This window comes from Stomoxys calcitrans, chromosome 5 (assembly GCF_963082655.1).
Source record: "Stomoxys calcitrans chromosome 5, idStoCalc2.1, whole genome shotgun sequence".
In the NCBI taxonomy this organism is placed as follows: Eukaryota; Metazoa; Arthropoda; class Insecta; order Diptera; family Muscidae; genus Stomoxys; species Stomoxys calcitrans.
This window is the reverse complement of record NC_081556.1, coordinates 120,922,348-120,936,536: the sequence shown is the minus strand read 5'-3', so window position 1 is coordinate 120,936,536 and position 14,189 is coordinate 120,922,348. Positions and strand designations below refer to the sequence as shown.

Below are 14,189 nucleotides of genomic sequence, written 5' to 3'. Positions count from 1 at the left end.
TATTTTTCGTTTTTTTTGTCGAAATAACGTCGTCGAAATTTGATTCTCTTTGGATAATTTCATCAAAATTTTGTTTTCATAGAAAATTTGATCGAAATTCAATGGTCATAGAAAATTGCTATGGTCGTAAAGTAAAAATTAAAAATTGTGGGACAACACTTGATCCCACATTTGGATATCAGATTTGTATTCTACACTCAAATACCTACCATGTAAATAAGTCCTGTTTGGGGATGTTTTGTGGGAGGGGTGGAACCCAGAAACTTGGTCCCATATTTGCATATCAGATTCTTATTCTACTCGCAAATACCTTTTATTTGAGTCCCATATTACCAAGGTTGGTATATATGTCCGAGGTGTTTTGGGGGTTGGGGTGGTCCCCCAAACACTTGGTCCGACAATTGAATAACAGATACGTTTTCTAATCTTAAATACCTTTTTTTGAGTCCCATATTGTCGTGGTTGGTCTATATATATATTTGCAAGGTTTTGGGGGTGGGGCGGCCCCCCTAGTTGCCCCATCCGAAATTTTTGTGTTTAGGTTACACAAAATTTCTTTAAATCGCACCACCCGTCATCGAGTTCTGGCGTTTCTGAAAATTAGGATAAGGGGGAGGGTCCACCTCCCTTCAGTTATCAAAAAATGTAGTACCATATTTTCAACACCAGATCATTATGCACCATCTGCAAAAATTTCAAAAAAATCGGTTCAGCCGTTTTTGTGTCTATAAGGAAACACAAACAAACAAATTGATTTTTATATATAAGACAGATTGTGAAATTTGATTTTCATGGAAAATATCGTTGAAATTGGATTTAGATAAAAATTTTAAGAATTTAATTTCCATAAAAAATTTCGTCAAAATTTTAAATCTTCACACAAGTCACACCAAAAAGCTGCAAATAAACCGCCTTTGCTGCCCACTGTGCCCAAACTGGCCACAAACCGAACTTCAAAGAATTAAAGATTCTCACTCAGGAGAATCATTACAAATGCAGATTCACTCTTGAGATGCTGCATATTATTGACATTCCTCCTGACGAGAGAATAAGTTACAAGAAAGACGTTGAGTTGTACAAGAGTATATCGACACGTCGTCAATAAACCTAGAAAGAGAAAATCAGTTGACAACCGATAGTGAGACGAAGAGCAGCACATCGAATGTAACTCCTCAATTAAAGTGTAAAAAATTTCCTCAAATTGACCTCAAGTTATTTGATCGGATTGATATTTTTTATTACTATAAAGATGCAAACACAAATTTGCTTATATCGCTTCACAAATCTCCAAGTTCTGGAACTTTTTAAAATAAATGTAAGTGTGTGATATGCCTTTTTAAAAATCTACGCCATCTATGAACGTTTTTATACAATTTTCTTACATTATATTTTTTTTATACAATTTTCTTACATTATTATTATTATTATTTAATGAGTTTAGGGACATGTGGTTGATAGTGTCGCATGTCCCCAAACAATGCATACAGTATATACCCAAGCGCATGTCCCCAAAAATTGTATATTGACATTAACATACATTAGAAATCTACACCTTCTGTAAAAATTTCAAGCAAATCGGTTCAGGCGTTTTTTGAGTCCATACTGAGATTTCACTTAGGATTTGTGCTTATGATCTCAACTATAAGTGCTTCGAATAACTGACTGTGAATTGTAGGCATGTCAGAGGGACGGATAAAGTTCACGATGATTCCGATGAGATGAGGAGACCTAATTATCGAAGCGCGTCCACCAGTGTGTCCTGCCTTGTGTGAGGAACTGGTAATTTATTTTCTTCATGACTCATTTAACAATCTCTCCGTTGGGTGTTGCATTCGCTTGGTCATTAAGCTCGACTTGAAAAAAAAATGAAACGTCCATACGGATTCTAAAAAAATTGTCCTATATTTTCTATTAAATGAGTTTGGGGACATGTGGGTGCTAGCGTCGCATGTCCCCAAACAATGCATGCCGTATGTACCCAAGTACATGTTCCCAAAATTGTATAGAGACATTAATATATCCTTAAAAAATAGGAAAATTTCCCAATTCCTAAGTAAGGGTCAATGATCTTTTGACAAAATTGTAGGGAATAATCATCGCAGCTTTGATAATGACGCCATCAATGTTGACCCGTATTGAGGATACATGCCTTTGGATGAGAACATATGTGGGTTTATTACCTAGCATGTACCCAACCAATGCATGTCCCCAAACAAAGAATGTAGACAATTACATATCCTCCAAAAAAATAAAATTTTTACTTCATAATTAAGAGCCAATAAAATTGTAGATATTAATTAACGAATCTTTAATAACAACACCAGCAATGCCGACTTGTTTTGAGGATATATGTCTTTGAATGATGGCGTAGGTTTTTTGTGGTAGTATTAATGACATCAACTTTTGCCTTTGATTTAGATTTTATGGGTATCCAATCAAAGATCTATAAATTAGTTAATTGTTTTTTTTTTCTAGAAGAAATATGAAAGGCCTGTTAGAAGGCCTTCAAATTGTCATTTTCTTTAAACCCATAAGGCAAACGAGGGTCCCACTGAAACCAAAATAAAGTGGTTTCTGTGTTAACTACCACTACTTAGGCACACACATTCGCCATTACCTCCACCACCGTCACCATCCATCACCGTCGCCACCACCACTGCCAACAACATCATCGTCATTATCATCATAACCAACAGCTTGAGAATATTTGTGAGAATGCTGATGATGAAAATGTGGAATGATGGTGTTGTTGATGGTGATGGTGGAGGTATTAAAAAATTGTGACACCAAAATAACTAATAAGGAAGGTTAACCACACACCAATCATCGGCTGTGCATTGCCATTCATCATCATCATCATCATCATCGTCATCATTTGTTACCAATAAACTTACAAAATTTTCCTAATATTTTCCACCAAACTTCAGTGATTCGTCACCGAAAGCTTGGCTTTGGGGGTTTTCAGCCAGATTTAGGATTACAACGAATAGGCTACTGCCACCGTTTCATCATCATCATCATAGATAAGTGGTGGTATTCACACAAACCGGTTGTAGCTTAAGGTAAAGTGCTTTGGCGATGAGCACCCACTTTATTTACATAAAATTATTATTTCATATTTGCAGCCTTTACAAGAGCATCCATCTGTACTGGTAGTAGTTGCTTGCCATGCCATACGCCCACAGGGCTTCAAAGTTTAATTTGGTTTTTCGGGGATCACCATCAACCGTTGACAATGGTTGATGGATCGTGGCAATGTAACCTGCCCTGGTGGACTTTTAATATGGTCGTTATAAATGAGCTTAGCCAAGAAATATGCTTTCAAGTTTGGACCTGGTGAATGAGGCAATTGTCCAGTTTTTGTTTTATTGATTTTGCCTATGGCAAATAAAACATAAAAAAAAATATTTTTATTATGGCACTCCTAACTCACAGCATATAATCTGTTCATTTCCACCCAGTTTAGGGTATTGATATGAAGGTCTGATACCATTTGAATGTTTGCAGCTATTTATAACAACCTAATATTGTATGGCTTAGAGGAATTATAGCCCTAGAAAATGTTGTAAAGCAGAAAAAAAATGATTTTGATTTGAATGTCAGTCTAGGGTTTCGTTATGGATTTTTGACCCTAAAATTAGATTGAAGAGATCTAGGTTCTGTAAAGCAAAATCAAAGATTTACATTTGAAGACTATTTGGGGACTTGAGAATTTGTTTCTTCGTTATCGAAGTTTTTAATTAGAATTGAAATTACTAAACAATTTTGTTGAGGGCCACCGAAGCGCAGAGGTTAGTATGTCCGCCTATGACGCTGAGCGCCTGAGGCCAAATCCTCTCGGGATCAACAAAACAAAATTGCCAGCGGTGGTTTTCCCCTCCTAATGCTGCCAAAATTTGTGAGGTTCTATGCCAACTTCTCTCCAAAGAGCTGCGGCACGCCGTTCAGACTCGGCTATAAAAAGGAGGCCCCTTATCATTGAGCTCAAACTTGAATCGGACTGCACTCATTGCTGTGTGAGAAGTTTGGCCTGGAATGTTCATGGCTAATATTTTCTTTTTTTAAACAATTTTGTTAGTATTCAGTATTTGTATATGTCTTGCATGCTAAAAAAAATCGATATAATCTTGAACCAATTTTTAAGGACTTGAATGTCCTCATAATGTGCTACTGGAATTCTTATCCCAATCTTCAAGGTCCTCAAAACCAAATACCAGCGAATTTGTAAATTTTAGTCTAAGTCCTATATTCACATATGAGTACATAACACAATTTGGGGACCTGTTGGAGGTCCTCAAAATACACAAAATTTAAGCCAACCACAATATTTTGGCGGGTTTCAACCAAAGCTTATATACTATGTAACTTAAAAATCAAGGTCCTCAAATCAAAATACCAGCGATTTTGTATATTCTATTTTATTCACACATGAGGATATAACACAATTTGGGGACCTGTTGAAGGTCCTCAAAATATACAAAATTCAAGTCATCTATAATATTTTGGTGGGTTTCAGACAAAGCTTATATACTATGTAACTAAAAATTTAAGGTCCTCAAAATACACAAGATTCAAGCCAACTACAATACTTTTTTTGGGTTTCAGACGAAGTTTATATACCATGTAACTAAAATTCAATGTCCTTAAGCCGAAATACCAGCTATTTTGTATATTGTAAACTAAGTCCGATATTCACATAAGAGTATATAACACAATTTGAGGACATGTTGAAAGTCCTCAAAATAGACTAAGTTCAAGTTAACCGCAATATTTTGGCGGATTTCGGACAAATATTATATAACATATAACTAATATTTTAAAACAATGTAATAATATTGTTTAATAATTCAATGAAAAGTTATGGTACAAGCAGTTCACTGAAAATGTCCAAGATGTAAAGTAATACTAACAAACATACAAAGCTTACTAAAGGAGAAATGCTAATTTTGGGGACATGCGGTATGTCCATGCGGTATGCCCTTAGGGTAGGATCCTCCCCCACCCTATAACACCAACCATAGAGGACGTATTGGCTGACCATTCCAATATGGGGCTGTAAAAAGTGTTATTTCAGAGTATAACACGAATCTGATATATATTTTTAAGGCCAAGTCACTGAACGGTCGCCCCATCCCCCAAACCGGGGGGTGTTTTGCTCTACTTCCAAAGGTATTTGGGTGTAGAGCAAAATCTAATATCAACATTCGGGTCCAACTGCCTAGGGATCGTCCCATCCCCAGAACAACCCCCAAATATGACGTATTTGCTCACCATGACAATTTGGGTCTCAAAGGCAGTGGATCTCGATATTGTTAGTTTTTAGGTCCCATACCTTGAGAGAAGAGCACGAAGCTGATATTTTTCAGGGCCAAATGCTTAGGGGAACACCTCACCTCCGAAAACAACCCTAAATCAGATATCATGACAAACCCTCCGAGCGAATTCATCGACAAATAAAGATCATATGGGATTCAGATAAAGGCACTTATATTGTTTTCGTAGCAAGGTATTTCACTAAAAGCTCTTTAACCGGTTCAGCTAGTTTTGTATAAAAATTAAATTCGTACGAAATTTTCCATAAAAATCGAATTCCGATTAAACTTTCTATTGAAATAGAATTTTGACGAAATTTCCTATAAAAATCCTAATTTCAACAATTTTTTTTTTAACTCTAATTTTAACGAAATTTTCTATGACAATCAAATTTTGATGAATTTTCTATGAAAATCAAGTTTCGAAGAATTTTTTTACGAAAAGTTTAATACGACGAAAGTTTTATAAAATAATCTATAAAAATTAAAAAAAAAGAATTTTGTTTTTGTTGAAAATCTAATTTCGACTAATTTTTTAGTGTAAATAAAATTTTTTATTAAAATTAAATATTGAATTTTTTTTAATTAAATTTTGACGCAATCTTCTATGAAAATCAAATCAAAAGGAATACTGTCCGGCTGCAGATTAAAAAACGGGCTGAAAACTGGCACACCAAAAACACTTTGTCGAAATTTAATATTTTTTTGAAAACTTTTACTCTAACTCTACATTTTATTAGAGGTCTATACTGGCTTGGTCAGAAAATAGGTCCTCTTAGGGGGCGTTTTGGAGGATGTACGGCCTATTAGTAGATTTATTCCCAAATACCGTTCATTTGAGCCCCATGGTCGGTTTATATGTCTGGTTCGGGGTGGTTTTGGGGTAGGGTGACCTTCGAGCAACTTGGTCCTGAAACATTTCATATATAATCTCCAAACAATTTACCCCACATTTGGATACCAGATTCGTTTTCTACTCTCAAATACCTTTCATTTGATTGCCATATTGTTAAGATTGGTTTTTATATCCATTAGGGGAGCTATTGGGGTGGGATGGCTCCCCCTAGGTACCTCACCACCAAAATTGGATATCATATTTTGATTTTAGGTACTATAAGCGGGCAAACAAAATTTCTCTTGAATCGTCCAACCCGACTCCGAGGTCTAGTGTTTTTTTTTGAAAAATTAGGTTAAGGGGGAGGGTCCGCATTCAGCTATCACATAATTAAATGCCCTTTTTTCAACACGTGGTAAATGTGCACCATATGTTACAATTTTAAGAAAATCGCCATAATCGGTGAATATGTCCGATTTGGGGGTGGGATTGAACCCAGACACTTCGCTCCAAAAATGGTATCAAAGTCAGGCTCTTCTCCCAAATAGCTTTCATTTGAGCTCCATATTTCCATGGTCGGTAAACATTTTCGGTTTGGGTAGGGCAGCCGCCTAAACACTTGACCCTGAAAATACATGTTTCATTCTCTAGTCTCAAATACCTTGCATTTAAGTCGAATATTGTCATGGTCAGTAAATAAGTCCTGTTGGGGGAGTAGTGGTGACCTTCCGTCACTTGGATATAAATGAGATGCTCTACTCCAAAATAACTTTTATTTGGGACCCATATTGCCATGGTCGCCAAATAGGCCCGCTTTGAGGATGGGTTGGCCCTAGACACTTGGCCCCGAAAATAGAACCCCATTTATTTGAACCATTGTCAAAAAATATGTTCAATTTGGTGTTATTTTGGCCCCCCTTTTACATGCTTCAAGATTTTGTCGGCAGCATGTCCCAAATTATGATTGTTTTTTTATTCTAGGTATAGATTAAAATCTTTAATCTTTAGTCGTTACATTTATTTTACCATTTTCTATCAGTTTTCTTAAAATACCTACCTACTTAAACAATCTCTTTTCGAAGTCTGTATTTTTCGAAGAACCATCAAGGTAAGGGGGCTAAGGTCATGTAAATCTTCGATGGCGCCGTGGTTTCATTTCATTGTTTGTTTTTAAAGCTGCAAAGCACACAACAGTTTCTGCCAAGGATATCATCCATAAGGCCAATTAAACCTATTGGAACTTTTCCTAACAAAATACATAAATATTCTTAAGCCCCAAATATTTCCCCATACGCAGCAAATACGAAAATAAATGTGAATAAAGAAGAATCTCTGGTGTATACTTCCCACACCTCAGCATACATGTTGTATTCGTTCTCTTTTCTGTTGTTTAGAACCTTTGGCTGCAACAAAACACAGTGGCAACAAACCATCAACGGGAGTACAGCACCGAAACAGCAGTAGAGGCAATAAAAACATGTACGAAAAAAAGGCCTCACTAACAAAGTGAAACACAAACTCAAAACCTACAAACATTTAATCCAATACGACAGACTGGCTGGTTGGCAGGCAGTCAGTCAGTCAATGAGCCAAGAAGTCAGATGGAGGCATATGAGAAACGAAAATGTAAAAGAACACCAAATCAAACCAACCCAACCATACAACCGAACCGAATCAAACCAAAACCGAAAAAATAATAAAAACAACAACAAGAAGAACAAGAAAATAAAAACGATTGCGCTTACCCACAGATGTAAGTAGGTAGCCCAACAAGGTAAGCTGCCGGGAAGTGGGTTGTCGGGGGAAAGGGTGAGGGGCTAGGGAGCAAATGGTGTTGAGGGACAACAAGACGAGAAAAAAATGGCATATGAAATATCTGGTGTGTTTCCGTTGCACTTCCCAACACTTCTCCCACCGTCACCTAATACACAACTCACTCAGTACTTGGCAGTCAGTGGCAGGCAAGCCAACCAGCCAGCCAGCAAGCAACACAAAATTGTTCGTTCTATTAGATTTCTCAATGGATTGTTGCTGTAGCAGTACATAGTGTTGTTGTTGTATGTGCAGATTTCTCGCCTAAAATGTATTAGTTGTAGTTGTTGTTTTTGCTCTTGCTGCTGACTTTGCCTATTTGCACAACACCACATCGAGACAGTCATGCAGCAGCAGCTTGCACAACTCCCTCTCATCCGAATGACGATGCATGGGCAAATAAACGTATGCATATGTGTGTTTGTGTGTGTGTGAGTATGTGCATTGAATTTTGCATGCATGCTGTTACACCACACTCTACCCATCTACCCACCACTACCCCACATGTGTTGTTTTCCCAGGTAATCAACGATTCGGAACCAAACAGAAAATATCTAAGCCAATAAAAAAATATATGTATAAGTATGTTCTCTGTAGCACGATTGTGGGATAATGCGATGGGATTGGTGGGTGCAAGGAGGGCCATACATTTGCGATTGACGGTGGAATTGGTGCACACAGGTTCTCAGACTTAAGATTTAGTTTCTCCCACAAATGTTTAGAAATTGTATTGAAATGAGGTCTTTGGGGTATTTCTAATTCCCAATAGCAATAAAAATGCCCTTAAAATGGCATGTCAGCAGAAAATAGGGATTGCAATAGGGCACACAAAAGGTAATGTAAGGTCGGTCAAAAAATTATTATTTTTTTTTTTAAATTTTGAATGAGAACCAAATTTAGTAAACGATTTTCCAAAAAAAAGGTTTCGATATAGTTGGCATGTTGAGCCGAGAACACAAATAATACTTGCAAATTGTGATTATATGACTAGGGGAAAATCCACTTCGAAAAATCCTTTAAAGAGATATATAGCCCAATTGGGACAATATATGACAACAACGAAGGCCCTGCTGACACTCGAGACTGAATTGTACTGAAATAAGGTATTTTGGTTGTTTCAATTTCCGATATCAATACAATTTTTCCTAAAATGACCTACAGACGGTGGTTAAGTAAGTAAAAATAAGTAAAAGCGTGCTAAGTTCGGCTGGGCCGTATCTTGGGTATCCACCACCATGGATTCCGCTAAAAATATATTATAAAAATTTCCAAAGCCCAGATACCCCCATTGGGCACATGTCGTTTTTACTCCCCATGTGTCCCCTAAACCCATGCAAAAAATTGTTTGCGCCTAACAATATTTGTAGCCTCCACAGCAAATTTACGAAAAATGTCGATTTTTAAACCATCTTTGCTCGAAAGGGGTATTTTGGCAGAATTAATTTTTTAATTCGGACACTTTTATCTGCAAAAAATTCAAAAAGAATTACTTGATATTTTTATTTGTTTTTTTTTTCTTGAATTTTAACAACTCAGCTTTAACAATTTGAAATTTCAAAAAGATATCTCTACCCGTTCTTACACGGCATATTTTTACAAGTTTTTTTCCGATTTTTTCTGTAAGTTGGAGCATTTCCTTTGTCATTGCCCGGCTTTCGCACATATCCAATTAAGGATTTTGTAAGTAGCGCGGAATTTCTAATTTAGATTTTCTTTTTCGATGTTACTTTTATCGCACCCTCTTTTCAATCTAACCTAACCTATAAACAGTTGTAGGCGATACCGTAGCGCAGATGTTAGTTTTAACTGCCTATGACGCTGAAAGTCTGTTTTCAAATCTTGGCGAGAATATCTGGAAAAATTTTCCGCGGTGGTTATCCCCAGCTAATGCTGGCGACAGGAGGTACTATACAAAAGAGGTGTCGCACTGCGACATGCCGTTCGAGCACGGCCATAAAAAGCAGGTCCCATATGATTGAGCTTAAACTTGAATCGGATAGCACTCATTGAAAAGTGAGAAGTTTGCCCCTGTTCCTTGATGGAATGCTCATGGGTAAATTTGCACATTATAAACACGAATCTGATTTGTAAATTTATGATCAAATAACTGAGGGGAACGCCCTACCCCAAAACCCTTATAGGCGGACATCAAGTTCGATGAAAACTATATTAGAACTCAAATGATAGACATTTGAGTGTAGAGTACGAATCTGATTTGAACTTTTAGGGTCAAGTGTCGGAAGGGCCTCTCACAAAAAAGTAAAAATGTGTTAAGTTCGGCCGTGCCGAATTTGCATACCCACCACCATGGACAAACCATATCCATGGTAATACGCAAATGGAGGCTGGTCTGGATCATATTTGATTTAAGTCCCGAGAACTCTTATACAAGGCACAGTTTCAGGGAAATCGGGCAACAAATTAGCTTTTTATGGGATTAAGACCCTAAATTGGAAGATAAGGTCTATATGTCGGCAATATCTAAATATAGTATGATCTGGACCATATGCTGGTCGGATGACGGAAGACTTTATACAAGTCTCTGTGTCAAATTCCAGCGAAATCGGGTAATTAATGCAGATTTTATGTGTTTAATGCCATTAATGAGCAGATCGGTCTATATGGCAGCTATATCTGAATAAAGGCCGATCTGAACCATATTTGAGTCGGTTATCGGAAGGCTTTAATCAACTCACTATTTTAAATTTCAGCGAAATGAATGCTATATAAGTAGTGTGTATGGTATTGGACAGTAGTAGAGCACGAACATGAGCGTTTAAGTCAATAGGGGATTCAAGTGAAAGTTGTAGGATTTAATCTAGCATCAAAAATTTGGATTCATCTAATTGAGGGAACGCCGCACCCTAATACCCCAAGGCGGCCAAATAGCCCGATCGGGACAGTATGGAACTCATGTGAAAGGAATTTGGGTAAAAAATACGGAACTGATATCAAAAGTTGGCGCTAAGTAGTATTCCGATATTCCCAAAAAACTTCAAACGGATAAGAGGCCAAGAAGTCAAGTTCCAAGATCGGTTTATACGGCAGCTTTATCATATAGGCCGGTCTGAATTCTTGAGCTCCTAGGAACTTCAATTTGTTTATTGAAAAGTTCTTTTATTTATTTATGTAAGATCTTCATAAATGAGGCATTTTAGACGTATTACGATAATAATCATATGCCGTCCCTGGAAATTCCCTGCCCTTTGTGATAATTACCAGCGTGTTACAATTTTCCTTAATGTATTCACTGTACAACACCTGTGAGTTAATTATTTTATTATTTTTTATTATTTTATTGGCGTTACCAGCATTGGTGAAACCTACTTTTCATCTAATTCCCTTGATTGCTGTCGTAATCTTGCATATGGGATTTTTTTGTGATTTCTATAACCCCTTTAAGAACATAAGAACATTTCCCATGGGAAATTCCGAAATGTAAACTCTATGGCCATATGATCATATATGGGCTCTCACGAAATCTAAAGAAGAAACAACAAAAACAACTGGTGAATGATTTCGTTTTTCAACAAAATTTATATCGTTGTGCTGCCGTTGTTGTTGTTGTTATTGTTGTAAATGTTGCAATCAATGCCGCCGTCGTCGTAGTCCCCCATAAACGTGTGTAGTAGCGTTGGCGGGAGATTGAGAGAACACAACAAACACACACACGCACACATATTGTACTCACTGAAATTCAGACCAACATACGGAGAAGAACGAATTAAGGCCTCTGTCAACGTTTTGGCATGCGACAGCAACTGAGACGCAACGTTAAACAGAGAGCAGAGCTAACTAAATACGAGCCCACTCCAAACCTGTTGACCTAATTTCACTACGTCCGCTGTTATCGTCGTTGACGTCGTCATAGATGTTGGTGTGTTTGTTCGTTCAAACGTTGGTACGTTCGCTTGCTCGCCTGTGCATAATGTGATGTGTTTTGTTGTTATTTTTGTCTTCACTAAGAATTGTGTGTTGATTTTGTTTTTGTATTTCTTTGATTTTGATTATTTTAACTTATGTGATGATGATGATGACGGCAATAGTTTTGCTCTGCACACCAAACGACAATGTTTGACAGTGTGGTGAATTTTTAGAATTATCTCCAACACTGGGCCTATGTGTATGGTAAGAAAAGAGAATGCTTAAAAAAGCACAAGAGCAGAACAGCAATGACAACAGACACTGAGTGGCGCACAAACAACAACAACAATAAAACCTACCACACTTTATTATATTTAGCGAGCCAAACAGACAAACACTACACCACAGCAAAAAAGCCAGCCAGCTAGCCAGCCAACGAGCGAGCAAGCAAATCAGCCAGGCAGGCAGGCTGGCAACGGCAAACAGCCGTCATGGCCATCGGCATTCCAGAGTCCCACCAGAGTCGGTTACACTTCCAAACGTCAAACAACTGAAGCTCGCTCGTTTCGGCTTCGTTGTAAACACACTAAACACAACTAAACAAACGCTAAATATATTCCGTGGATCAAAATAATCCAATAATAATCATTTTTCAAGTGGTATGGGAATACAAGTGGTAACACCAACAAAAACCCCTCTCTATTGAAACTTCTTCAGATGAAAATCCCCTGTGTGGGTTTTTCTGTGTCAATGTGTGTGTGTGTGTAAAAGAACAAAAGTAAAGAATTTTACAGGAAATTGAAAAGGAAAAGTAATTTTTTAAGTCAAATAGGAAAAATTAAAAGGAAAATGAATGAATATGGCTGGCTTTAAAATGTGTGCGTGTGTGTTTCAGATGTAAAGGAAATTTGTCCCAAATCTATTAAAAAAATATCAAAGAATAGTAATGGAATGTGCTATTGCAAAATCTGCCCCCTCAACCCACAACAAAAAATAAAAAATTAGAACATTGACAAAAAAATAGAAACAAAAAATGCATTGCAAGAATGTGTGAACAAAAATCCCAAAATAAAAAAAATTGCCCCCTTTAGAATGCTAATAGAAAAAAAATCGCAATTGCATTGCTTCGATTACACTGAGATTGTCATCGTTTGACTTTTCGTCGTTGTTACGAAAAATATCTGTGTTTATGTGTCGTCGCCCGTTGTTTGTATTGGTGTTTTTCTATTTCAATTTTGTATTGGTATTGGTTTCCTTCCTATCTCCCCAAATTGTTGTTGTTTTATGTGAATTTGTTTTTTATTTTTTTTTTTTGGTTTGGACCTAACCTACCACATTTTTGATTCTAACCTACTACAACACCCTCTAACGCCCGGCCCTCTCCCGCCACAATCACTACGAAAACCCTTAACGACCCTCACTTACTCACTCACATGGGGCTCTTCTCAACATTCTCATACAATTCAACCGCAAGCATGAACGAACGAAATGAGAACAAATCCAAAAGCAACAAAAAAATCTACTGAAAAATGAAAACAAAAAATGACAGCAAAAATATTTGATGAAGAGAAAAATTAGGTCAACAAAACAAAACCCCCGCAATACACCTGAGATACGTCTCTCGCACTCGTTCAGAGTAAAAAGCACATGCTCTTTTTTTCTTATTGTTTAAGAAAAAAAGCCCACTATCATACCCGTGCCGTCTCCCACAAAACTGAAATTAAAAACACCGCACCAACAGCATGCACATTGTACTTTGTATGAGAGATATGTAATGTGTACATATGAGTGTGTGTGTGTGTGTGTGCGATTGTGCATCACTGTGCCTTACGCATATGGGGGAGAGAGACTGAATAAGCCAGGCGCTCGCAATAATAACAGCAACAACAACATCAACAATGTACTGTAATATTAAACGAAACAGAAATAAGAGCAAACAATTGGATTTAACAGAAACAGAGTTACCGTGTCGCTTGTATTTTCATCAAATGTAATAAAATACTAATAGTGAAATGAAAAACACAAAAAAGTAGTATATATTAATTTTAATTAAAAATAAATAAATAAAATAATTTAATACAAGTAAAAATGATAAGTTTGATCCGGTCAAATCTTGAATACCCTCCACCATGGATTTCGCTAAAATATTACCTTTATTAACTAAATTTGTATTTTAATTATTTTGTAACATTCAAATCAGGCATTAATTGAGGACCATGGTCCATGGTCTCAACAAGTCATATCGGGGCATCAATTTTATGGGGCTTGTATCTATTTATGAACCTATCTGGGTGGCAATCGGCGTGAGTATTGGAGGTCACAAGTGTCCACACGTGGTAAATTTCAGCCAAATTGGACAAAAATAA

General features: G+C 36.9%; 1 protein-coding gene across 6 annotated transcripts in view; it reads left to right on the top strand.

The window, feature by feature from the left end:
• The window catches only part of LOC106088392 (DNA-binding protein Ikaros), a 122,921-nt gene that overhangs the window by 22,189 nt on the left and 86,543 nt on the right, over positions 1 to 14,189 (top strand). The window contains exon 1 of one of the 6 annotated variants that reach the window (XM_059370420.1): positions 12,238 to 12,482. The exons of 4 other annotated variants lie outside the window; for them this stretch is intronic. The gene's annotated coding sequence lies outside the window, so the exon portion shown is untranslated. One more of the 6 variants, XM_059370419.1, reaches the window with a different exon arrangement.